This window comes from Myodes glareolus, chromosome 3 (assembly GCF_982192425.1).
Source record: "Myodes glareolus chromosome 3, mMyoGla1.1, whole genome shotgun sequence".
Classification (NCBI taxonomy): Eukaryota; Metazoa; Chordata; class Mammalia; order Rodentia; family Cricetidae; genus Myodes; species Myodes glareolus.
The window spans coordinates 17,810,253-17,834,831 of record NC_142028.1 but is presented as its reverse complement, the minus strand read 5'-3'; the positions used below and the strand labels follow the sequence as shown (position 1 = coordinate 17,834,831).

The 24,579-nt window shown below is 44.9% G+C and overlaps 1 long non-coding RNA gene across 1 annotated transcript; it reads left to right on the top strand.

Annotated features, from left to right (window-relative positions):
• The first annotated feature begins 477 nt into the window (after window positions 1-477).
• On the top strand, window positions 478-24,579 carry LOC125399124 (uncharacterized). The gene is made up of 2 exons (XR_007231614.3): window positions 478-739; window positions 24,310-24,579. It is a non-coding gene; the product is annotated as an uncharacterized LOC125399124 (long non-coding RNA).

The window sequence follows — 24,579 nt, the reverse complement described above, 5'->3', positions numbered from 1 at the left end:
TGTGTGTTCTCTCTCTCTCTCTCTCTCTCTCTCTCTCTCTCTCTCTCTCTCTCTCTCTCTCTCTCTCTCTCTCTCTCTCTCTCTGTCTCTCTCTCTCTCTCTTTCCCCCCCCATTCCCCCCCCCTCCCGTCCCGAGCTGGTGGTTGTAAACTTGATTGGCATTGGCTGCGCCCACTGATCCCTGCACCGAGTCCACTGAAGATTTAAGGTGGATCTAAGAGGCTGCAGCTGCAGGCGGAGCCTCGCTCTTAGTTTTGGAAGAAAAAACCCCAAACCGTGCGCTCGCTGCATTTTACGAATCCTTTGGTCCCCAGGTCCGCGGGTCCCCGCCCAGCCCGCCGCGTTTCCCCCGCCCACCTTCCCCTGATTCCCCATTGGCCCGCGCGTGTAGTTTGAATTTTTTTTTTTTTGGTTGCTTGTTTTCTTGTTTAAAAAAAAAAAAATTACAGTACCGTATATCATGTGATGAGACTTACTTGGGCAGCCTGAGGTGGGGTGTTTTAGCTGGTTTGGTTGAAGGCGGTAGGGAGCAGGATGGGTGGAGCTTCTGTTCCAAAAGTTACCCCCGCCCCCAAGTGCCGTTGACAGAGTGCAGGCGGGAAGCTTCGGCTGGGGTAGAGATGTAGCATCAAACATTCATGGATGTCCAGGGAGTGCGGGCCCACGGGCTGCTGGCCAGAGGTACTAGGAGGGCACAGGCGGAGCCCGACGAGGATGCACCTTCCCCCACCTTGGAAAGGTAGATTTGGGGAGGGTGGGAGCGGGTAGGTATCCTGGAAATGATTATTTTCCCATCCAGGAAATAAACCAAATGCAAGGTGTGTCTCTAGACTCTATTTAGAGCAAAGAGGGTGTTATTCCGGGGGTTAGAATATGACAAAATTCATTACGACAGAGGCAGTTGGTGCCCTTTTCTTTTGTTTCTTTCTTTTTCTTCTTTTTTCTTCTTCTTTACTTTAAAGAAAAACAAAACAAAAAGCCAAACCTAACAAACTCTGTTTTCCAGTGTTTTTGCTTGAGAATGAGGTAGGGGACATAAAGTCCCTTTGATTTCTGGGTCTGAAAACTCATTGGAAAGAGTATGTTAAGATTTAGGACAATTTGCTTGGTAGCACAGGTCTAATACAAGTGGTGATCTTTTTAGTTTAGGATCCAACTATGTTTCTCTTTGCAGTGAAGCATTTAAGCGTTTATAATAATTCAAAGCTAGCCAGTCCCAATCAGCTTTCACTGAATTGGTGAAGTTAGCATACACACACCTTTTTTTCTTTGCTTTTCTTCCTTCACCTTTAAAAAAGTTTCCCGAGATGTCCTCTTCAGCCTTCTTTAGCCAGATGCCCAGCCCTGGCCTCCCCACAGTTCCTAAACCAGTATTCTGTGTTTTTGTTTTTAACTGCCCCATCTTGAACTGGCCAGACAAACCCCTTAACTCCCCCAGCACACTAAGCTCTCTGACCGCCGTCGTAAACCCACCTGCTCAGGTCTCTAGGCTGTATTCATTTACTCTGTCAGAGGTGCATGGTCTCTTCTGCCTTTCTGGGGACCCGCCTAATCAGAATGGGCAATCCGTAAGGAAAACCTTGTCAACCTCAGGAGGAACTTGACGGTGTAAGGACTATGTAGTCTCAGGAAACAGGTCTCCGCCTTGAGTGTGACTCAAGCCCTGGATGTGCCCCTGACTGGGTGTTGTAGATAAGATTCAGATAGCAAATGACTATGAAGACTGGTTTTGAAGTTTGTGCTTGGCATGGTGGAGAGCACACCTTGAGAGGTAGAGGCGGGAGGAGCTGGCGTTCAAGGCCAGTCTTGCCTACTTAGAGAGTTTGAAGTCAGTCTGGGCTGCGCGGGGGGCCTCAAACATACAAACAAGGACACAAACAAAAGCGGTCATTAAATAATACTCAACAGGGCATGATGGTGCACACCTTTACTCCTAGTACTCACAAAGCAGAGGCAGGTGGATCTCTATGAGGTCCAGGACAAAAATAAAAAATAATTTAGGGGCTGGAGAGATGGCTCAGCGGTTGAGAGCACTGACTGCTCTTCCCGAGGTCCCGGGTTCAGTTCCCAGGTCCCACACGGCAGCTCACAGCTCCAGTTCCCGGGCCCCAGTGCCAATGCACATAAAATAAAAATAAATTAAAAATAATTTTCAAAAAAGTCTCTTGCTCCCACCCCTACCTCCTAGATGAAGTCTTGCTGGCTTTGAACTCCTGAGCTCAGCGGATCCCTGACTAGGTGGGTCCATGGGGTCCATAGGCACGTGCCGCTGCACCCATCCTGACCTTTGAGTAAAAGGGAGGCCTTAAACTAGCACAGCGAGAATAGCTGGGTAGAAATCTGCCAGCATTGAGGCCTTGGCAGGGAGGGCGTTGCTTGGTGGGTGAAGTGCTAGCTGCACAAGCATAAGGACCCGAGTCTGGATTCCCAGACCTTGTGTTAAAAGCCACCGCTGGCAGTGCACATCTTTAATCCAGAGCTGGTGAGTGGACAGACAAAAGTAGAGTCTTGGGTCAAAGTGACATCCATTCTAGTTAGCACAGTGAGCTTCGGATTCATTGAGAGGGAGGGTAATAAAAGATGCCAGTGGTGACTCCTGGCCTCCACATGGGCATGCGTGGGTGCATGCACACAGGACACATGCGCACACACAGACGAACTCTACTAGTGAGTGAACACCTAGTCTTTAATCTTTAACCAGTATTAGGTTTGATCCGAATTGTTGGGGTACGTGACTGCTGACAGTGGTCCCAGGGGACAAGAATGGAGCAGAAAAACCGCGCGTTGATGTATGTTCTAATATCTAATATCATGGCGCTCTAATATCATGGCGCTGTGTATTGTTCACGATGTGATGCTGCTGGTGTTGTACTGCCCCACAGTTACATACAATACTTGATGGTAGTAAATGACCGCTACTGGCTTGTGCATTTATTACAGTAAACTTTCTATTGAATACTTCCTATTATCATCTTAGGGTATACTAAGATATATATAAGTATATATCTTAGTATAAGATATATACTAAGATACTCCTTAGATATGTGTTTAAAGTTAACTGTAAAAGACTCTCAAGTTAACCCTTCAGAAGGCATTATTGTCATCGTAAGGGACAACAGTTCTAGGCATGTCCCTGCCCCTCACCACCTTCCAGGAAGACTGGATAAAAGGTAGAGGCAAAAGATATCGTGTCAATTCTATTTTTCAGTGTCTGGATAGAAGCCAGAGCCTTGGGTCTGGTAGTCAAGCATACTAAAATTCAATGGATGTTAGGCTGGCCTTGAACTTACCAAGTAGCTGACCTCCAGCTTGAAGCAGTCTTCCTTCCTCAGCCTCCCACATGCTTGTATTACAGATGTGCACCACCACACCTGGCTCAGATAAAGATGAACTTGATCCTGTGTGGCTAATTTACAAAAAAAATGTTTTTTTAAAGTGGTCTTTTTTTGTCGTTTTGTTTTTGTGTGCATTGGTGTTTGGCCATTGGTGTCAGGTCCCCTGAAACTGGAATTACAGACGGTTGTGAGCTGCCATGTGTGTGTTGGGAACTGAACCCCTGAGCCATCGCTCTAGTCCCAAATTTTTTTTAAAGTAAATTAAAGCAGAAGGCCCTAGTTGTGATCCCCAGCTCTATGTATCCTGATGCATGCCTGTAATCCTGGCACTCAGGAGGGAGGTCGGGAGAACCAGGAATTCAAGGTCATCTTCAGCTACAAAGCAAGTTAAGAGGCCCAACTGGCCTATATGAGACTATACCAAAATGAAATAAACCAACAACCAAGCAACAAACAAAATAACCTCACAGATTAAGCACATAAAGAAAATATTTTTAAATATCTGTACAATGTGTTCTAAGTTAGATGTTATTACAAAAGTTAAAAAAGTTATTTATTTATTTATTTATTTATTTATTTATTTTAAAGAAAAGCCAGACATAGTGGCACATGCCAGTAATCCTAACACTGGAGAGGGGAAGCGCAGTGTCATTCTTGGCTACACAGTGATTCTGAGGGCAGCCTGGGTTACATAGTTAAGAAAGAAAGAAAGAGAGAGAAAGAAAGAAAGAAAAAAAGAAAGAAAAGTGTTTTAAAAAACATGTCATAGAAGTTAATTTATTATTTAAGGCAGAAATTGTTAAAATAAATGATATTCAGTCCAACTGTCCAGTGTATAGAGTCCACAGTAATGTGTCAGTGGTCTCCACATTCATTGCCTGTTACTTATTCATTGATTGCCCCAGGACAAGTCTCAGACATGCGTGCTCTGGTCCTGGTAAGAGTCCTATACAGTCCCAGCATTTTATACTTGTTTATTTGTTTTGAGGCAGCCGAGTGACCCTCACATGTACTCTGTAGTCGACACGGCCTTAAACTTGGTCTTCCCGTCTGTTTTTCAGTACTGACATTAAAGGCAGAAACTGCCACAAACAGCTTCCATTTTGTATCTTTTCTGCAATATTTTTACTCGGTATTTTATACACGGTGTAAGCTATTTTATGCACTATTTTTACTTTTCTGGGCTTAGATGTTTGGATAGACAAATATTATTGTTACAATCACTTAAAGTATGCGATCTAGGACAAGCTGTTCGGGATTGTAGGGCTAGGAGCTGCAGCCTCTATCCTGGAGCCTAGATGTGCAGCTGGCTGTACCGTCTGGAGTCGGCTCCGTGGTGTTCACACAGTCACAACACATTGGTCAGAAGGTGTCTCTGTGATCAGCAACACATGACTGTATTTCTGATGAAATCAGACTCGATCGCCGTAGCTCCCCTGTCCTGGGAGGAGAGACAGGGAAGTCCAGTATATTAGGAATAATTCAGGGAACAAACTCCAAAATGCAAACAGGTCACATTTACTGCTGATATTTAAGAGAGGAGAAGGTGGTGGGTAGATGTGAAATCCTCATTCTAGGGTGACCTGCACTGGTAAACAAGGGCACTGTATTCTTTGGCAGGAATACTGACCATGGGAAAGCTGACAACCTCACCAATGCCTTTACACTAACGATTAACTTTGATTATCGTGTGTCGTGTATCCTCCCTGTGACCCCCAGGAGCTAGGGATCCAACCCAGAGCCTCCTGCATGCTAGGCGAGTGCTCTACCACTGAGTCACATCCCCTGCCCCCCTCCCCTCACCGTTTCTCCCTCCCTTTCAGTCTCTGATGCACCCAGGCCGCATTATTTATAAGAATGCAGACTGTGGTTTCATTTCTGGTGAGATCAATCCTTCTGCTCTGTATTCTTCCCCCTTCCAGAAAGTTCCCAGCTTCTTTTGTCCTATGTGGATTTAAATTTTCTGATTTTAATTATTGCTGGCTTTATTTTATTTTATTATTTTATTTTTTATTTTTTATTTTCGGTTTTTCGAGACAGGGTTTCTCTGTAGCTTTGGAGCCTGTCCTGGATCTATCTCTTGTAGACCAGGCGGGCCTGAACTCACAGAGATCCACCTGCCTCTGCCTCCCGAGTGCTGGGATTAAAGGCGCGCGGCACCACTGCCCAGCTATTGCTGGCTTTAAAGAAGTGACAGGCAGCACACCTGTGGTTCCAGCACTTATGAGGCAGAGCCAGGAAACTAAGGAGTTCAAGGTCATCTTCAGCTCTGCCCTAAGTTGAGCCCAGCCCAAGCTCCATGAGACTCTGTCCTGAAAATAAAAGGAAAAAAGAGCGAGCAAAAGGAAATAGGAAAGAAAGGGCCAGGGAGTGATGATAGAAGGATTTTCTAGGGTGTACAAGGTTCTGGATTTGAAGCCCAGCACGACAAATAACAATAATAAAATGAGGATCCTTATGTCACATTTTCTACTGGAATAAATTCTTGAAGAATTAGAAAGGACGTAGAAGAGGGGCCGGCAAATTAGCTGAGAAGGTAAAGAGACTCAGCGAGCAAACACCGAAAACCTGAGTTCAATCCTGAAACCCATGTGCAGGTGGAAGGAGAGAACCAAATGCATAAAGTTGTCTGTCTTCCACACACATATGTCACATCCCCTCACACATGTATACACACACACACGTATACACACACACACACACACTAAATTATTTAAAATTGAAAGAAAGGAAGGAAATAGAAAATATGAAATCATAAATATAAACAAAGAAACCTGAGAGAATTTTTAAAACTTGTGTGTTGTGCCATGGATATGGTATATGTACTTGTTAGTGCTAGTGTTAGTGCTAGTGTGTGCGTGCGTGCGTGCGTGCATGCGTGCGTGCGTGTGTGTGTGTGTGTGTGTGTGTGTGTGTGTATGTGTAGAGGCCAGAGATTAAGGTCAGGTTCTTTCATTCATCACTTTCAACCTTATATTTTTCAGACAAGGTCTTATACTGAATCTGAAGCTCATCCATTAGGCCAGGCTGGCTGGTTGTTGTACTGCAGGGGTCTGCCTGTATCTATTGCAAGAGCCCTGTTTTGACCATGCTTTTGCCAGCATGGGTTCTGGGGGTCCAGCTCTGGTCCTCCTCTCTGTTTTAAAAACAGGCACTTTATTAACTGAGCCGTTAACCAAACCCCCCGAGAAAAAATTTGAAAATTAAGTATCAGAGTGGGGAAGGTATTTTTAAGTATGATAGAAAAATATAAAATTCATAAAATGAAATAGCAATAAATTTGATGACATAAATTATAAAATTAAATTCCTTAATTATTTTTTTCAGTGTGGAATGTACCCTAAGCAAAGTTTTAAAAAAGGCAATGGTGATGATTTCACAGCAATGTGAATGAAAAAAAAAACATTTTAAATTATCAGGTGGATAACTGTTTTGCCCTCATGCACATATATGTGCTAAGTACATGTCTGGTGCCCTTAGGTGAGAAGAGGTCATCAGATCTCCTGGAATGGAATTTACTGAAGTTTGTAAGCCCTAATGTGGGTGCTGGGAATGGAACTTGGGTCCTCTGCAAGAGCGGCAAATGCTCTTAACTACTGAGACATCTGTCCAGCCCCAATTGTGAATATATTTAATGCCACTGAACTGTACTTTTAAAAATAATTTTAAATGATAAACTTCAATCTATGTGTCTTTAATCACACACTCAAAAAAAAAGAAATGCACAGAGGAGAGGCTGGAGAGTGAGCACTTGCTGCTCTTACAGAGGACAAGAATTGAGGTCCTAGCATCCACATCAGACCGCTCAGCTACCTGTAACTCCAGCTCCAGGCCCTCTTCTGACCTCCTCAGATAACCGTGTTCACATGTGCACATACCCTCACATAGAGACACACATATATACATAACTAAAATAGATTGAATATTAAAAAATAAATGTACAAATTGTATTAGAAAATTAAAGTTTGCTCCTGTTCTATCTAAAAAGAAGCTTCCACATTCACGCCATTCAGACGATTTCAAACTCCGACCACTTGGGTTGGAATCCCATTGACTTAACCGTTTTTTTGGGGGGGGCTTGTTTTGTTTTGAGACTGGGTCTCATGTAATTTAGGTGAACCTCAAACGCACTATGGAGCTGAAGATGGCCTCGACCATCTAACTTCAAGCCATCATTTTGTCTTTTACATAATGAAGATGCTTAGTGTTCTCATGAAGTCATTAAAAATATCTAGGGGAGGCTGAGCATAGTGGAAAATGTCTATAATCCTGGCACTGGGGAGTTGGGGATGTAGGGTCAGAAGTTCGAGATCATCCTTGTCTATAGATCCAGTTTAGGGCCAGCTTGGTCTGTGTGAGACCTTAACTCACTGTCCCTGTCTAGTGTGTGCAGTACTTAGCACATCCCTGGGCATAACAAATAATAACAACTAGATATTTATAATAATGTGAACAATGGCATGTCCCTGTCCTTCTTTTGCCTTTTTAAAAATTGTTTTCTTACAGTACCCATAGCCAGAACTTCGCTAATATTGTAAATCCATTTTTTCTCTCTTTTCTGTTTTTATTTTTCTCTCTCTTCCCCACCCCCATTTATTAAAGGACGGCGTCATGTAGAGCACGCCGACCTTGAATTACTTCCCTTCTGTCTCTGTCTCCAAGTGCTGGGACTAAGTCTCTACGTCTCCATGTCTAGCTATATATTTTTATATTCTCTCTCTCCTTTTGGATTTTGGAGAAAAGGTTACTCCTGCCCTCAAACTCATGCTGATTCTCCTGCCTCTATCTTCCGAGTGCTGGATTATAGATGTGAGCCATTTTGCCCCTGTCTATTTTTCTAGTTTTTATGACTACCATTATTTTTAAGAAAAACAAAATTGCCAGACAGTGGTGGCACATGCCTTTAATCCCAGCACTCGGGAGTCAGAGGCAGGTGGATCTCTGTGAGTCTGAGGACAACCTGGTCTACAAGGGCTAGTTCCAGGACAGGTCCAAAACCACAGAGAAACCCTGTCTCAAAAAAAGAAAGAAAGAAAAAAGAAAGAAAGAAAGAAGGAAGGAAAGAAAGAAAAGAAGAAAGAAAAAAGATTGCTGTTGTAATTTATTATTATTATTATTTTTATTGATTTTTATTGAGCTCTAATTTTTCTCTGCTCCCCTCCCTGCTTCTCCCCTCTCCACATCTTCCCTCCCCTTCAACCCTCAAGGTCCCCATGCTCCCAATTTACTCAAGAGATCTTGTCTTTTTCTGCTTCCCATGTAGATTAGATCTATGTATGCATGTATATATTATTATTGTTATTATTATTTTGATACGGTTCCTAGAATTTACTATGCTGGTCTTGAACTGTAATCCTCTTGCCTCAGCCTCCAAAGTGCATGATCACAGGTGTAGGTTACCACATCTGGCTTTTTTATTAGGTAAGTTTTGTTTCTCTAGCTTTTTTGAGAAAGGGCCATGCTCTGTAGTCCAGTCTGAACTCAAGGTGACCTTTTTGCCTTAGTTTCCTGAGTGCTGGAATTACAGGCATGCACCATCATGCTTGACTGAAAAACAATGTTTAAAATTGACATTCAGTAAACAGAATCAATATGCCACAAAAATGACTAAAATGGTAAATTTTATGTTTTGTTTCACTAAGATGAACACAGTTTAAACAATAAGGCATCTGTTGGATTTAAGCCCATCCCTAATCATTTCTGAAGTGACCTAGCATAGGTTTATTTGTAATGATGAGCAACCCACCCACGTACAAAGACAATATTGAGGAAGAAAAGGGTTGGTAATAGAGCAAAGGGGTCATTTCTTAGCTGGTAATAGTCATTCCTGCCCGTAGTCCCAACACCGGGGAGACTGAAGCCCAAGGACGATTACTTTGAGAAAGCTTTTGGTACACAGTGAGAGATCCTGGCTCAAACGACCCAAGGAACCGGAAGACCACTGCTGTGTGTGGTGGTACCTGCCAGGAACCCCAGAACCCCAGAGGTGAAGGCCCAGGATCACTTACAGGCCCGCTTCTGCAACATTGATTTGGAGGCCAATATCCACATGGCCATGTCTTATTCCACAACCACCAAAAGAAAATAAAAATCACCCCCAAAACAAAACCAACAAAAAAGAAAGAAATCTCAACCAAACCAAACCAAGCCAAACCAACCAACCAAGCAAACAAAAATCCAACCACTAACACACACACACACACACACACACACACACACACACACACACACACCCCATAAAGTTTAGGTAAATTGAGTCAGAAACAGCACCACCCAGAAGCAAGAAGCAAACAGCATCACGGTACTTCCCTCCAAGGTTGAGTGATTTTTTTTCCCCAGCTTCACTGGTGACCAAGGAAGCAAGGCGACTGTGCTGTGGGATCTGTGACTAACCAGAGTCAGGATAAGATCCCTGTCTTCAAAATAGCTAAGCCTTGGCTTAGTGGCATCACCCGCTTTCCTGTAGACGCCCAGGTGGCCCCTTGCAGTCAGTGCAACTGCCTCTCCCAGGCTTGCCGCCCCTTCTAATGCGTACACTCCCAGGAAGTGGAGTCACTTGCCTTCAAACTGGACTCTCTTTTTAAAGATACAAGTAGCTACAGGGTCTCAAGCATGTAACCCAGGTTCGAGCCACCACACTCAGCTAAAATGTCATTTATTATTTATTTCATGACAAATGCCAAATGTCACATCAGTAAGGAAAGACTATTATACAACTGATGATAGCAAAACTTGGGGAAAATGTTAAATCTCCTCTACCCACATACATATACTTATACCACACACACATACATACATTATGCACATACCACATACATATACATAATACTTATATCCACATACATACACAACACATACATAATAAATAACACTATACATACATACACATACCACACACATGTATATACATAGGCATATATATACACATAGACATACATAGAGCGCACACCTACACGTATGCACATACATACAAACACAAATATGCACATATACATATATACACATATACACATTATTATACATTGTTAGTTTAAAATGTATATTCTTTATTTTGCTAATTTTTTTTACAAATTTACTTTTTGGAAAATAAACAGTTATGAGTATTTTCTAGAATGCTCATGTACTTATGTATTAGATTTTCTTTTGAAACACAAAAGTAAGTGAACAAAACACTTGATCCTGGGTATTTTGCTTCACACTTGAAGTCCTCCCACTTAGAAAACAGAGACGGGGGATTGCCAAGTGTTTGAGGGCAGTCTAAGCTTCCTCACAAGACCCTGTCTTCTTCTTTTAATCATGTGTCTGTGTGAGAGTGGGTGCCAGAGGAGGATAAAAGGGTGTCCTATCTCCTGGAGCTGGGCTTGGGAGCCACTTGCCATGGGGGCTAGGAATGAAATACTGGATCCTCTGTAAGAGCAGTGAGCGCTCGACCACGGAGCCATTTTCTAGCTCTGAAACTCCACTGGATATAAGATTACAGGATTGATTGTTTGATTGAACTGATGGTATGTATGAGAATGTAGACATTAAGGAGAGAGCAGACATTAAAACATGCCTGGTAGGGCTTGGGTATAGCTCAGTCAGGGAGCACTTGTGTATGGATTCAATCTCCAGTAAGGAGAAAACCAAAAACATGAAGCCCGCCTTTAGCAGTTTTGATTTATTAGAAGTTGATCCTGTTATATGAATGCAAAAAGTGGTCAAAGTAATATTTACAGAATGAAACATTCTTGTGGGAAATTTAGGTTCATATGTATGCATAAAATTGCCTAGAACAGGGATTCCCAACCTGTGAGTCTCAACCCCTTTGGCAAACCTCTGTCTTCAGAAACATTTAGATTGCGATGCATAACAATAGCAAAATCACAGTCATGAAGTAGCAACGAAAATAATACTATGGTTGGAGGTCACCACAACATGAGGAACTGTATTAAAGGGTTTCAGCATTAGGAAGGTTGAGAACCACTGGTCTGGACCTAAGAAGTTAACTCTCTGTCTCTGTCTCTGTCTCTGTCTCTGTCTCTGTCTGTCTGTCTCTCTCTTTTGTCTTCTCTCCCTTTCTCCTTCCTGCACCAACTCCTCAGGGTCTAACTCTGTAGCCAAAGCTGACTTTGAAGTAGTAATAATTCTCCTGCCTCAGCTCTAAGTGTTTGGATTATAGTTACAAGCCACCACATTCTGCTCCCAAAACCTTTCCTAACTTGTACCTGAGCCTGCTCTGGTTCATCTTGTTTCCTAGTCCTCATTTCCAGGTTAGTGGTTGTGTGTGTGTGTGTGTGTGTGTGTGTGTGTGTGTGTGTGTGTGTGTGTGTGTCTTCTTTTTCCCCTTTCAAAGGCATAGTTTTTGTTTGGTTTTTGTTTGTTTGTTTGTTTGTATTTTTGTTTTTTACTTCAGAGCTTTATTGTGCAGGACAGAAGGCCACACCTTGGTCTGCCCACTCTGAAACTTTTAAATTGTTACTGTTCTGAGATCCCTCTCCTTTGGAGTCTGAAGAGAGTACGACCAGGAAAGCTTAACCGTTCCTTAAACACTTAAACACGGGCATCATTAACTATTGTTCCTTTACACTGGAGGGGAAAATCACACTGGAATTTATCACTAAGTCAATTTTTCCTTCTTAAATGCCTTTGATACATATTTTCACGGTCCCTGTGACTTTGTTCCTAATTTCACCTCAAGCGCCCAATGTCGCCATCTCCAGAGACTCCTCTGGTACTTTTCTCGTTTGTTTTCTCCTTGGCTGCATGAGGCCGGGGAATCTCACTCTGTCCTCCAGATGTCGATTGAGCACGGTCTTCCCCCACTGACTTTGCCCCTAGACTTCGACTTCTGCAGCCCTGTCTCTTAGGAGGTCTTCTGAGTCATCTTTTCATCTCTCTTTAGCCCTCGCTTTTCTGCTCATGTCTTTGCTGTTCTTCATCGTTTTTCTTTTGGTGTCTGGAGCTCGGGGCAGTCTCTGATCTGGATTGACAAGATCGTCTACGTTGGCTTCCACTTCTTCCATTTTCAGGATGTTGCTAATCTGCTCTTCCATGGGATCAGCGCTCTTTGCCAAGATTCCCAGGTGATCATTTTCACAGGCTCAGGTGATGTGTGTCTCTCCCTGGGAGCAGCCTTCTGAGTCTTAGGTGCAAGCTTTTCACCTGCTGCTTCCTGCTTTGGTGACACGTCGCAGCCCCCTAGTTCTTGAAACACTTCCGTCTCTTGCAGACTTCCTCTTGTGGGACAGGGAAGCGTTGCTCCAAGGCATAGATCTTTGAGCACAGTCATTGGAACACAAGATATCTGGGTATCTGGGGTGGGGGGAATTCCTGTTGGCAGCAGGAGCGTGAGGCAGTGGGTGGCTCTGCTTCTGAAATCAGGAATCAAAGAGAGGGTGACAAATGATGGTATTTGCCTCACTTTCTTCTTCTTATTTAATCTGGGACCCTGGTCCTCCATGGGGCTAGTGGCACTCACATTTAAGATGTCACATGTGTGACAACACCATCTGGGGAGATGCAACACATACAGCTACTCACCCCAGAGAGGGAACCCACAGCAGACCAAAGTTCAGAGCTTGGGGAGTTTTAGTAGGGTTACTTAAAGGAATATGAACAAGGGGTTATTTCAGGAGCAGAAATGACTCAAAGACGGCAGCGTCACCAAAACCCACCCCAGCATCGTGACAGCTCACAAAGCTGGGCACCTGGAGCTCCCTGCCAAGCCTGTAGGCAGCTCAACAGGTTGGAGAATTTCCTTTCCAGGTGCCTCATTGGTCTGAACCACTTCCAGGAGGCTCAGATTGTTTCTGCTTCTTTCTATCAGCTGGCCTGGTCTCAGTCTTTTATTGCTTTTATTGCTTCAGGCAATTATTATTCTGGCAGGGAGGGGCAGAGTGAATCTTGTTGGTTTCAGGGACTTCCTGAAGCTCTTTTGGGTTGTTTATGTTCCTGCTTAAAAAACTTCCCTACAGGATGGAATGTTTCAATCTCGAAGCAAACTGTTACATAGCAGGTGGGTCTTCCCATTTCAATGAACTCCATCTTAAACTCTTCCAAGATATGGAGAGGGAGGTGGTGAGAGGAGAGAATGAGTGAGTCTCTTAGGTGTGTGATGGTTCCTATTAATAATCAACTTGACAGAAACTACAGCCACTTGGGAGATGGCCCGCTGGGCATGCCTCTGGGTAATTGTATGTTAATTGGTGTGGGAAGACAGGGCACTGCTCTCTAGGCGGAGAATCTTGGGCTGTGTAATGGTAAAGACATGGACCCCAGCATTAGTGCACACGGATTCAGTACTATCTGTTCCTGCCTAAATGAAGTGTGACCAGCAGGCTCAGTCTCTTGCCTTTGTGGCTTCCCTTTTACCATACGCTATAGCTTGGAACTGTGAGCTAAATGAAACCATTTCTCCTTCAAGTCGCTTTAGTCAGGATATTTTATCACCACCACAGGAAATAAATTAAGACAGAGTGATCCTAGATCTTGTCTAATTGGCAGTATATATACATGTGTGTGTATATGTATATACATCTTGTAGTTAAATGTTTATTGATTTTTTAAATTGAAACAAAGTCTCTGTGTACTTGGCCCTGACTGTCCTAGAACTGTCTTTGTAGGCTAAGCTAGCCTGGAACTCAGAGATCCATTTCCCTCTGCCTCCTGGGCATTAGAATTAAATGTGTGCACTACTACCTCTGGCTTTATATATAATTTTTGTTTGTTTATTTTTCGAGACAGGGTTTCTCTGTAGCTTTGGAGCTGTCCTGGAACTAGCTCTTGTAGACCAGACTGGCCTTGAACTCACAAAGATCCGCCTGCCTCTGTCTCCCGAGTGCTGGGATTAAAGGCGTGCGCCACCACCGCCCGGCTATATATAATTTTTAAACATTTTCTTCTTCAAGTGTGTGCACATGCAGGGAGGTCAGAGGCCAACTTTTAGGAGTCATTTCTCTCCTTCCACCATGTGGGTCCCAGGGATCAAACTCAGGAGGAGGTCAGACTTGGTGGCTAGTGCCTTTACCCTCTGGGCTATCTCAGGGGACCTCCAGTTGTCAGCATTAACTATTGAACAAAGTCTCACGTAGCCCAGACTAGCCTCAAACTCCCCACACAGACAACAATGACCTTGAACTCCTGAGGCTCCTGCCTCTACCCTCAAGTGCTGGGATTGTAGGTGGGCACTACCATGCCTAATCTTAGGAATGGGTGATATTTTTTTTTTTTCTGCACAGGGTCTTTTTCACTATGTAGTGCTAGCTGACCTGGAACTTGCTATATAGATCTGGCTGACTTCAAACACCTTCCTCTCCAGTGCTGGGATTAAAGGAGGGTGCTGCCATACCTAGACTTTAGGGATGGATTTTTTTTTTAAGGTCCCTGGTCCTTGTTTTTTTGTTCTTTTTTTTTATTGATTGATTTTATTTATTTATTGCTAACACAGTTTGGCCTGGAAAAAAGATTTTAGATTTTAGTTCCTACATCTTTGCTCAGTTAGACACCATTGTTTGGGCTTCAAACTGTCAGAGCCTAAAACTGAAGTTCTGAGGCCCCTTCGTAGCGTTTATCCTTTGGAAGTCTTGCCTAATTCTCAGCAGTAATTACATTCCTGTCCATCTCCTCCAGGAGACTGGAGCCTGTGACTATAATACACCAGTCATGGTGAAGATAACAGTCTGACCTGGGAGTGGTTGCAAAATGAAGCAGCAGTGCTTGGCTCTTCTAAGCCATCGAGTTATATCGTCACATGATTTCCCTTTTCTAATAAGATCATATATATATATATTATATACATACACATATATATATATATGTTAATTGCTCATCCTACACGATAGCACTATTGTTTTTCCTTTGACTCCTGTGAATATGTGGTTTGTGGCCAAAACTTCAGAACTTAGCTTTCTTGGAAAATAACCTGATCTCTGTCAGTGGAATTCGTGATGCCGACAAGGAAATAGAAATCCCGGGACCGTAGCCAGGAGGAACCTATAAGTCATCTTGTCTAATGTCCCCGCAGGAAATCACAGATTAGAATTTTCTCCTCTGTAAATGGAAAGATTGGATGAGTGGCCTCTTGCACCCAGTGCTCCTCGATCTGGCTCAGGTCAGCCAAGTGCAGAGTGGCAGCTAGAGACTGGCCAGCTGATGGAAATGTAAACCGGCTTTTCCCTACGCTGTTCTGAGGAACTCGCGGAGGCAGGAGCTCGCTCGCCTCGCAGGCGGCATTCCCGGGTGTGCCAGCTGCCGAAGATCAAGGAATATGAGTTTGGGGGATAATGTTCCCGGTAAGATCCCATGTGGTAAAAAGATGGAAGAGGCTCAGTTTACTGTGGTTTGTTAAGGCATCCCCGAGTTAATGGGGATGATAGTTATACCTCCCTTATGTGCCGTGGAAACCAAACACACGGCACACCCCTCTTAATTCATCTATAGATGTAAGGCTATCTGTTGTTAAATAGGAAAATGGAGAAGAAAAAAAAAGTTCTAGAAGTGCCCTGAGCATGCTGGAAATGGGACAGGAGAGTCAGGGCTGACGGTCAGCCCGAGCTACACACGGAGCTGGAAATCAACCGGGGCTACATGAGACCTTGTCTCAAAAACCTAAAAAAGGGCCTTGAAGATTGCTCAGTGGGTAAAGACAGCTGCCACCAGCCCTGACAACCAGAGTTTAATCCCTGGCACCCAGTGGTGGAAGGGGAACACTGAATCCTGCAGATGGTCCTCTGACTTCCGCACGCTTGGCCCTGGTGTATGTGTGACACCCATACACAGCAAATAAATAAACGGAATAGATATTTTACAAGGAAATTGTGATTAGTTGCTCTGTGTGTATTTGTTTCTGTGTATATGTGTGTGCGCATCTCGAAGCCAGAGGCTGACGTTAAGCGTCTTCCTTACTCATTCTCTAACTTCTCTGCTGGGACAGTCTTTCATAGAACCTGGGCTCCTCCAGAGAGGAGCAGCTTCATCTTTTTATTTAAAGATTTATGTTTTTATGTGGATGTTCTGGCCACATGTATGTCTGTACACCACACGTATGCAGTGCCCATGAGGATCAGAACCCCTCAGACCTGGAGTTGCCTGTGTTGCTAGCGACCATGCGGGGCCTGGGGCCTGGGACCTCTGCAAGAGCAACAAGTGCTCTTAGCCACGGAGCCGTCTCTCCCATCCAAAACCTCCCTTTAAAAAGGAGTTATTTTTATTTTTAAAATTATGTCTATGTAGCTAGGTGGTGGTGCACATCTTTAATCACAGCACTTAGGGAGGCAGATCTCTATGAGTTCAAGGCCAGCCTGGTCTAGAGTGAGTTCCAGGACAGCCAGAGCTACAAAGAGAAATCCTGTCTTGCGAAACAAGATAAACAAAACAACAACAACAACAAAAATGATATCTATGTGTATGTATGCTTGCTCATATGCACACTGTGCCCTCGGAGGTCAGCAGAATGTGTCAGAACCCTGGAGATGGAGTTATAGGGAGTGTGAGCTGCCTCGTGTGGGTGCTGGGTCCTTTGCAAGAGCAGTACATGTTCTTAATTATTGAGCCATCTCTTCAAACGCGAACTCCTCATCCTTCTTCCTTCACCTCCCAAGTACTGAAATAATGGGCATATGCCACCACACCCAGCTCAACTGTGTGCCTTTATCTTTCCTCAATATGTCGCTTAGCACACACACACACGAGAAGAATATTCAAAGAAAAACTGTCTCTTCGTGAAGTAAAACAGACAGATACAGGATGTCGTCCTTGGACCATCAGAGCACACAGTAGTCCCAGTGATGTGATTCAGGTGTTTGAAAAGTGATATCCCAGCAAGAGCTAGGCCTGTGAGACCAGAGACAGGGAGTGCACTTGGTGGTCGAGGGCTTGCTTAGCACACACAGACCCTAGATTCCATCCCCAGCGTCGAAGGGAGAGAGGAAGTCCAGCTTGGATTGCATCGGCTCCTTCTGGAGTCAGCATGCTGAATCAGAGGCCTCGGGAGGTGGACCTCGTAGTGGCCACTGCCCCACCCTGTTACTGCTTTTAGTTGGAGTTCCCTTTTTATTGTCGTAATAAGTGGCTGCTTGTGCTATTTTAGGTTCAGTTGGTGTTTTTCCCTTTGACTGTGTAAGCAAATAACCTACAGATGAAAAAAGATTCATTTTCTTTAAAGAACCCAGCATTAAAAAAAAAAAAAATTAAGACGGGCAGCAGTGGCACACACCTTCAGATCAATCCCAGCACTTGGGAGGTGGAGGCAGTCAGGTCTCTGAGTTTGAGGCCAGCCTGATGTACAGAGTCAGTCCCAGGACAGCCAGGGTTACACAGTGAAGCCCTGTCTCAAAAAAACAAAACAAAACAAAACAAAACAAAAAACCCCTAAAACCAAACCAAACCAAACCCCCCAAAAATTAATGTGTGTGTGTGTGTGTGTGTGTGTGTGTGTGCGCGCGCGCATGTGTGTTCATGAGCACATGCCACAGAAAATGTGTGAAGGTCAGAGGACAACTTTGGGAGTCCTCTTCTTCCAATGTATTGGTTCTAGGACTTGAACCCCCATTCTCAGGCTTGGCCACAAGCACCTTTAGCTATTGAGCCCAGCCCAGAGGCTCTCAGCATCCTGCTTTGCTTTTTATGTCTGCGTTGTTTGGAATTTTAAGTTGTTTTTATTTATGGATGTTTGCCTACATGTGTGTTATATGCACCGCATGGCATGTGGAGGTCAGAGGAGGGTGTAACACCCTGGAACTGGAGCGGTGGGTGGTTGTGAGCTATCACGTTGCTGCTGGGAATCAAACCCAGGTCCTCTGCAAGAGCAGCAAGTGCTCTCAACCACTGAGCCACCACTCTGGCCCCTATTTCTGTGCTTTCTTTTAGATAAGGTCTAGTACAGCTCAGGCTGGCCTTACATTACCTAGAAAGCAGAGGCTGGCCTTGGAGTCCCGATTCTCCATCTCAACCTCAACCTGGAATTACAGGCATGTGCCATCAAATCAACAGTCATTTTTATCTTCTATATTTTATTTTTTTATTTTTCCATTAAAAAATTTACACTTCCTCCCCTCCTCCCATTCCCCTCCCACTCCCCAACTCCCCCTCCTCCCTCTCCCTCCCTGCTTGAGAGAGGGCTGGGAACCCTGCCCTGTGGGAAGTCCAAGACCCTCCCCCCTACATCCAGGCCTAGGAGGCTGTGCATCCAAATAGACTAGGGTCCCAAAAAGCCAGAACATGCAGTAAAAACAAGTCCCAGTGCCTTTATCAGTGTCTTCTCAGTCAGCCCCCATTGTCAGCCACATTCAGAGAGTCCGGTTTGATCACATGCTTGTCCAGTCCCAGTCCAGCTGGATTTGGTGAGCTCCCATTAGGACAAGCACACTGTCTCAGTGGGTGGACCAACCCCTCACAGTCCTGACTTCCTTGCTCATCTTCTCCCTCCTTTGCTCTTCAACTGGACCTTGGAAGCTCAGTCCGTTGTTCTGATGAGGGTCTCTGTCTCTATCTCCATCCACCACCGGACGAAGATTCTGTGGTGATATTCGAGATAATCATCAGTGTGATAGTGGGGCAAGGACAGTTCAGGCACCCTCTTCTCTGCTGCCCAAGGACTTAGCTGGGGACATCCCCGTGGAAACCTGGGATCCCCTCTAGAGCTAAGTCTCTTGCCAACCCTAAAATGGTTCCCTTAATGTAGATATCTTCTTCCCTTCTCCTACTTTTTCTTATCTTAAAATTATTACCATTATTAATTTTTAGACAGGATCTCAGTAGTTACCCAGGCTAGTCTTTGACTATACTCTTTTTGGCTCTGCCACTTCTGGAGTGCTGTCATTGAAGGCGTTTGCCACCACCTTGTGCTATCTCTTTATTACTTTAGCTTTGGAAGAGGCTTCAGGTGGGCATATCAGAAACGAGCCACCCAAGGATTGTGTTGGTCTTATTTAGGAACTTGAAGTTTAGCAAAGAGAGCCCTCTGCTGGCTAAAGTGGCATAGTACTAGAGTTGGTCAGTGGCCAGACCAAAGGCCACCATGGGTATCGCCTATCTTTGGGTTTTTCAGGTAACAGATGGATGCTGTTCTGTTTATTTCATCGACTGTCAACACAGGTTTGTTTGGAGCTTGTGAAAGTGATCTATACTTCCCCGACCCAGCCTGCCCTGCCCATCCATGTGTAGCTGAGGATGACCCTGAACTTCCCATCTTTCTGCCTCCACCTCCAAGTGTTAGGGGTACAGGCGAGTGCCCCCTCCCAGTCTTATGCAATGCTGGGGATGCAGAGCTTTGTACATGCTAGGTGAGCATTCTACTAATGGAGCTGCATCCTGAGCCCCCCCATTGTTTTTGTTTTTGTTTTTTTAATATTTAGGGGGAAAAAAGGTTCATGTTGGATATGGAAGGCACCAAGTTTCAGGTCCTTGGGAGGTTGATATGGAGTGTTGCTATGAATTTGAGGCCAGCCTGGGCAAACATAGTCAGCTACAAGTCAGCCTGGGCTACAGAGTAAGATCCCCCAAGACCGAAGAACTGATCATGATGGTGGCACACATATTTAATCCTAGCATTTGGGAGGTGGAGGCAGGTGTTTATCCTCAGCTCCATAGTGAGATGAAGAACTTTCTCAAAACAAGAAAAAAGAGGGGAAGGAGACAGAAAGAAAAAAGTTAAAAGGCCCATTTTTCATACTTCTTGAAAATAATAACTCTCAGCTCAACCCTGGAATAAGTCCTACATCTTATCATCTTTGTTTCCCTTTTCTGCTCCCCGCAAGTGTTCTGCCCCACCCCTACCCTCGTGTCCATGGTCTCGTGCGCCCGTGTTGTCCCCCACTGCCCTGTCCCTGTGTTCCCCCTATACCCCCTCCCTCACTGCCCTGCCCCCCACCATGTGTCTGTGGTTCCCTGTCCCCGTGTTCTCCCTATACCCCCTCCCTCACTGCGCTGCCCCCCACCCCTCCGTGTGTCTGTGGTCCCGTGTCCCTGTGTTCCCCCCATATCTCCTCCCTCACTGCGCTGTCCCCCCACTATGTGGTCCCATGTCCCTGTGTCCCCCCCATGCCCCCTCCCTTACTGCGCTGCCCCTCACTGTGTGGTCCCATGTTCCTGTGTCCCCCCCCATACCCCCTCCCTCACTGCTCTGCCCCCACTGTATGGTCCCATGTTCCTGTGTCCCCCCATGCCCCTCCCTCACTGCACTGCCCCCCACTGTGTGGTCCCATGTTCCTGTGTCCCCCCATGCTCCTTCCTCACTGCACTGCTCCCCACTGCCCCGTTTCTGTGGTCCCGTGCCCCAGTGTCTGCTCCTCATACCCACCCCTCTACCACTGTGCTGCCTTCCCTTTCTAAGCAAGACAAAATAAAACCAATCTTCATTCCAAAGAGCGGTGCTGATGGAAAGTGAGCCGGAGGATAGTGGCAGCTTATCTCGGGCCGATCCCAAGCTGAATGCCAGGGCTGGGGCCCGCTTGGTGCCACACACCTGAGAAGAGCTGGACTTCTGTCTGGTGTCCCTGGCTGCTTCGTTGACCGTGGGAAAGAGGGTGCACAATGGAGGAGTGCCGGGTTGATTATCTAGAGGAGAAAAGGGGCTCTCCCGGGACCTTCGGCGAAGCACTGATAACGAGTTTCCCTTGTGTACTTGGACTGAGAATTTATCTAATTACATTTTGTTTCCCTGAAACAAAAATTTTATATATGCCAGACTGGCCTAGAACTCGTGAGCCTCCTGCTCCTAAAGAAGGCAGACATGTGCCACCCCTTGATCTCAGCTGGTATCTCTCTACATAATCTTTATTATTATTAATATTACTATTAAAATTTGAGACATGGTCTTACTAGGTAGCCCCGACTGTCCTGAAACTTGCTATGTAGATCAGGCTGTCCTTGAAATCATAGACGTTCACCTACCTCTGCCTCCTGAGTGCTGGGATTAAAGGCGTGCACCACCATGCCTGGCTCCCTACAGAATCTTAAAAGCATTTCTTTTTCTAGGAAAAATTAGTACATGTGAAAAGCTAAGTAAAAGTCCTGTGTAAAATAATAGTTACGTTGTATTCAGTATTTTATTATATTATTTCTGTAGACTATGATACAGTCTCTACCCATGAGCACATGGGCTTGTGTGTGTGAGCGAGTGTGTATGTGTGTGTGTATGTGTGTGCGTGCGTGCGTGCGCGAGCATTGCAGAGGCCAGAGGCAAGTGTCAGAAGTCTTCCTTTATTGCTCTATACCAGTGGGCCTCAACCTGTGTGACCTGGCTGGCAAGCCTCCACCTCTAAACCTATTTACGTTAAGATTCATGACAGCAGCAATACTACAGTTATGAAGTAACAACAAAAATAATTTTATGGTTGGGGGTTACAATATGAGGGACTGTTTTAAAGGGGTCACAGCCTTAGAAAGGTTGGGAACAGCTGCTGTACAGTACGTTTATTTTTAAACCAGGGCCTTCCATTGACCCTGGAACTCTCCAGCTGTCTAGAAGGGAGGGCCAGTGAGCCAGTGGGACCCTCCTGTCTCTGCCTCTTGACCCCAAGATTATGGGTGTGCTCCACCATACACTTTTCTGAGACACAGGACGTCAAGCCCAGGGCTGATATACACCAGCCAACCACTCTTCCCTCAGAGCTGTGGCCCTGGCCCTGAAACAGTGAAATGCCTGCGCTTTCCGCTCTGTGCAGGTGGCTTCCATTTGCACTCCCTCCTCTTCAGAGGAAGCCCCCCGGGGCTGCATGCCCCTCCCGTGCACCTGGATCCCTTGTTGAGCAGCTTCTGTACCAACCTCAGCAGGTCTTCTTCCTTCTTTGAAGCTGGGCATAGCTCATACACCAGTGATCCCAACATGCGGGAGGTGAGGCTCAAGGTCAGATGGGGCTAAGCGGCGAGATCCTGTTTCAAAAATAAAAGTAAGGGCTGGGAAAATGGGTTCACTGAGTAAAGTACTTGTCCCATAAGCGTGAACACTAGAATTTGTTGATAAACACTCAAGTTAAAAGCTGGGCTCCATGACATGTTGTTGGGTGAATTTTTTTTTTCCTTTTTTGACCCTTTGGGGCTTGCCACCCAGCTCCCAAATAAATCACATGGAATCTTATTATTTCTTATGAATGACCAGCCTTAGCTTGGCTTGTTTCTAGCCAGTTTTTCCTAATTTAATTATCCCATCTATTTTTTGCCTCTGGGCTTTTTTACCTTTTTCTATTTCTGTATATCTTTCCTGTCCTTCTTATTCCCTGTGTGGCTGTGTGGCTGTGTGGCTGGCCCCTTCTTTTCTTGCTTCTTGATCTTTTTTCTTTCTCAAATTTCTCCTTGGGTTTATACTCTCTGCCTGCCAGCCCCGCCTGTCTTTTCTCCTGCCTTGCTATTGGCCATCCAGTTCTTTATTAGAGCAGCCAGGTGTTTTAGGTAGGCAAAGTAACACAGCTTCACAGAGTTAAACAAATGCAACATAAAAGAATCGACACATCCTTGCCTCATTAAACAAATGTTCCACAGCATAAACAAATGTAACACATCTTAAAATACTATTCCATAACAATGGTGTGTATCTGAAGTTCCCCTGCTGGGGAGGTAGAAACAGGGAGGTCCCTAGAGTTCACTGGCCCACCAGCCTAACAGAATTGGTAAGCACCAGGTTCAGAGAGACTGTCTCAGGAACTAAGATGGAGGGCTGGCGAGATGGCTCAGTAGGGAACGGTGTTTGCTGGGTAAGCTTGGTGGCCTGAGCTCAATCCTGGGAACCCATATAAAGGTGAGAGGAGAGAATGCTACAAAATTCTGTTGAGTGTCACAGGAGTGCTGTGACTCTCCCACACACACCGTGCACACACAATAGTAATAAATACAATTTAGAAATATATACAAGGCAAGGTGGACATTGACTGAGGAAGACAGACACCTGGTGCGTGCACACACACACACACACACACAAAGTGCAAAGTAAAAGCTTTGTGGGTTTACCTTAAGTTTGAGCGTATCAAGAGTTGCTTCTTACTGTACCCTTCCCTACTTCCTTGGTGTGATACGGTACATTTACTGCAGGTGTAGCCTCTTAATCCAATGGGTGAAATATTTAATTCTAGGAATTTCAGATACCAAAGTGAGCCATATTTTACTTTATTATTTTACCCCCCCCCCCCCCGCCATGCTGGAGATCAGATTTTGGACCTTGCACATACTAGATAAGCACTCAGGATTGATCACCTGTACACCCAGCTTCCAGTTACACATCTTATAAAACAAAGCGCCCTTGTAAGAGTTTCAAACTACACCCTATAGTCTCAGTACTGGTATACTGTTTGTATACTCTATATTGTATATTATACTATGCAGTATATTGTATACTGTTTGTTTGCCTATCTGTCTATCTATCTATCTATCTATCATCTATCTATCTACAAACAGGGTCTTATATGGCCCAACTTGGCCTTAAGTTCACGGTACAGCCAAGGATGACCCTGAACTCCCGATCCTCCTGCTTCCACCTCTAAAGTGCTGGGTCAACAGGTGTGTGCCAATGCCTCCAGCTTCGTTGTTCATCGTTTTGAGACAGGGTCTTGCTATGCAGCTTGGGCTAGCCTGGACCTCTCTGTGTAGATCACTTGAAACCATACTCTTAGAACATCTGCTTGAGGGTTCTGGAATCACAGACTTAAGGTACCATGCAGGGCTACACCGTTGATGTTTACTGAAGTTTTGGGAGTGATAAATTGTCTCCCTCTGTTGCTGCCATAAAATTATGTTTTGGGGCAGATGAGATGACTCAGCAAGAAAAGGATGGATGGCCTGGGTGGGTTCCATTCTCAGGACCTACACGGTGGAAGGGGGAGCTGATTCCTGCAGGTTGTCCTCTGACCTCCACACACATGCCTTGGCATGCATGCACCCCCACACATGCCATGGCATGCATGCACCCACACACATGCCATGGCATGCATGCACTCACACACATATGCAAATAATAAATTAAAATGGGATTAAAAAACTTTTTTTTTCTTTTATGATTACTTAGGGGCTGCTCACAATGTATGCTGGACCATGTTAAGCCATGAAGTGATCACAAAAGAAGTTTGCCTTGGGCCCATCTGTCTCCTGCTTCTGTCCACAAGATGGAGAAGGCGGAAGCAACCTGAGGAGGCATCTTTGTCTGTAAGGATAGAAGGTCCTTTGTGGAGGGGAGAGATACAGGAACTATATAGGCGAGGCCCTACCAGCCCCACATCTCTTATCTCCAGAATTCTTTTACCGAGGAGAAAAATAAACTTTTATCTGGTTTAAGCCA